This window comes from Crocodylus porosus, unplaced genomic scaffold, assembly GCF_001723895.1.
Source record: "Crocodylus porosus isolate Cpor-Errol unplaced genomic scaffold, CroPor_comp1, whole genome shotgun sequence".
Taxonomy (NCBI): Eukaryota; Metazoa; Chordata; order Crocodylia; family Crocodylidae; genus Crocodylus; species Crocodylus porosus.
This window is the reverse complement of record NW_017728886.1, coordinates 73991660-73994783: the sequence shown is the minus strand read 5'-3', so window position 1 is coordinate 73994783 and position 3124 is coordinate 73991660.

Genomic DNA, 3124 nt, shown 5'->3' with positions numbered 1-3124 from the left:
ACACACACACACTCACCAGTTCACACACATACAACCCACCTACACATAGGTAAATTCCTAACTTGGATGGCATGGTATGTATGTGTGTGCTTGGGGTACCTGGGATACTTGGGGGAAGGTTAAGGTGAGAGAGAGTTAAAGTGTAGGGAGTGAAAGTTGCCATAACTGAGATTAGAACTGGTGGACTAGAGAGAAGCTGGCTGAGGAAGTGAAGCTTGGGGTTACTTAAGGTAGATTGGGGCTGGAAACTGAGGCAGACAGCTGAGGTATTGGTGGGGGCGCAGATAAGTGGTGGCAAGGAGGAGACAGCCAGGAAAGAAAGAGAGAGGCAGAAACCTGGGAGCTTGGGGCTGGAAACAGGCTAACAGCTTAGAGACAGGGGGCAGGGGGGAGCAGTAAGTAGTGGCAGGGAGAAAACAGGAAACAGACGAAAACCCAACTCAGGCTTTCAAAATAACAGTTTTATTAAACAGACAACATACTACACAGCCCTATGAAGTTATTGGTTCACACACACACACGCGCGCACACACACTCACAATGGCAGCAGAAGAAAGAGACTCAGTGGAAGGGTTGGAGTCCAGGTAGGGAAGAGAAGCAGAGTCCAAGTCCTTGGTTGAAGAGGGAATAGAGGGTGTTAGCTACCTATCCAGGCTGGAAAGGGGTCCAGTAGGTGTTGTCCAGAGGGGGGGGTCGCTGGCAGGGTCTCTGGGTGGATAGGTGGTGTGGCATGGTGCTGGTCCAGATGGAGTAGACGTCTTAAAGAGTAAGTCTTCACTACCGCTTTTTATGGGGCAGACTACCTCTGATCTCTTATGGGGAGGGCCTGTCCAGGCAAGGTCAGTCCTGTCCCAGAGGGCTCCAGGTATTCTTACTGAGCATGTCCAGGCTGGCACAATGGTGGGTTGCCTCATGTTTTGTTTCTTGAATGCTGAGGGTGGTTCCAAGGGCTGGGTCTTTGGTCCAGTATTGATGTTGATGGTTCAGTCATTCAGAGGGAGCTATTTTTAGACCTACTGCCATAGTCGTTCAAGCACCCTCATTCATCCCCATTCATTCAAGAACCAAGTTACATAGGAGGGGTAGGTGTGAGTCATGGGTTACACAACTGGGCCTGGGGACAGGATGGAGACTTGACAAACAAAATGGAAACTTGACATGACTTATGCTAACTTACATATGCGGGCCTAAATCATACAGTACCAGTAAAACAGAGGTCAGAGGAGGGGCACACTGAAGTGCTCTGGGTTAGAATACAAGGCAGTCGAGGGGAAAGAGACTTAATGGTGGGGGTCTACTACAGACCACCCAACCAAGGGGAAGAGCTAGACCAGGAATTCTTAAGTCAGCTCACGGAGGCAGTTAGGTCAAAGGATGTGGTCATCATGGGTGACTTGAACTTTCCAGACATCTGCTGGGAAGAGCAGTCAGCCAGGTCTGACAGCTCAGTTAGGTTCCTAGCCAAAAGCAGGACCTCCACCTAACCCAGGAGGTGCACAGCCCCACCAGGGGACACATCTTGTTGGACCTGGTGCTGGCCATGGGTGACGACCTGGTGAGGGGGCTGCGAGTGCTCGACCACCTGGGCGACAGCGATCATCGCCTGCTGGAATTCACCATCCAGTGCAGGAGGACGGACTTCAATGAGCTAAGGAGAATAGTCAGGGGGGCACTGAGGTCCCAGAGGGGAGGGGAGTCAGGTGTCCAAGAGGAATGGTCGCTCCTTAAGGAGATGATCCTCCAAGCCCAAAGGGAGGTAATCCCAACATGGATCAAAGGGGGCAGGAGGGCGCAGAAGCCCCCATGGCTCACCAAAAGCCTCTGGGAGTGTCTCCTAGCTAAAAGGAAGGCGTACACCCAATGGAAGGGAGGAGCCATCACCAGGGAGGATTATACTGTGGTTGCTTGGGGATGCAGGGGGGCAGTCAGGAAGGCCAAGGTGGAGATGGAACTGGGACTAGCTACCTGGATCAAGGACAGCAAGAAGTCTTTTTTTAAATACATAGGAGGCAAAAAGAAGGTACCTGGTAATGTGGGGCCCCTGCAAGACACGCTAGAAAATCTGGTCGTCACACCAGATGGCAAAGCTAACCTATTTAATGACTTCTTTGCCTCCATTTTCCTGAGCAGGGACCAGATCACCCCCACCAGGACCCGCTCAGGCCCCAGGGGAGACGCACCCAGGCCAAGGATCAGTAAAGATCTAGTCAAGGAACTTCTGGAGGGCCTGGATGTATTTAAATCAGCTGGTCTGGACCATCTCCACCCCAGAGTGCTGAGGGAATTAGCTGGCATTGCGGGACCCCTGGCACAGCTTTACAAGCACTCATGGTGCTCTGGTGTGGTGCCAGAGGACTGGAAGAGGGCCAACGTGGTTCCCATCTTCAACAAAGGGAGGAAGGACAATCTGGGAAACTATGGGCCAGTTAGTCTTACCTCGATCCTGGGTAAACTTTTTGAGAGAATTATCCTGGCACATGTCCATGAGGGGTGGGGGGGGAGGTTATGCTTAGGGGCAACCAGCACGGGTTCATTAAGGGCAGGTCCTGTCAAGCCAACCTGGTGGCCTTTTATGACCAGGTCACCAAATCCTTAGATGCAGAGGTAGCAGTGGACGTAGTCTTTCTGGACTTTAGGAAGACCTTCAACACTGTCTCTCACCCCATTCTTATTATAAAACTGGGGGACTGTGGTGTAGACACCTACACAACCAAATGAGTCGCTAACTGGCTGGAGGTCCGCACCCAGACAGTTGTGGTGGATGGGTCATTTTCAGCCTGGAGGGATGTGGCCAGTGGGGTCACCCAGGGCTTGGTCCTCGGACCCGCATTGTTCAACATCTTTATCAGTGACTTGGATGAGGGGGTAAAAAGCACCCTGTTCAAATTTGCTGATGATGCTAAGATGTGGGGGGACGTGGGCACGCTAGAAGGAAGGAATAGGCTGCAATCAGACCTAGGCAGGTTACAGGGGTGGGTGGATGAGAATAGGATGGGAGTCAACATTGACAAGTACAAAGTGATGCACCTGGGGAGGAAGAACCAGCACCTTACCTACAGGCTGGGGAACTCCCTTCTCGGCAGTGCAGAGGCAGAAAAGGATCTTGGAGTCATCATTGATGCCA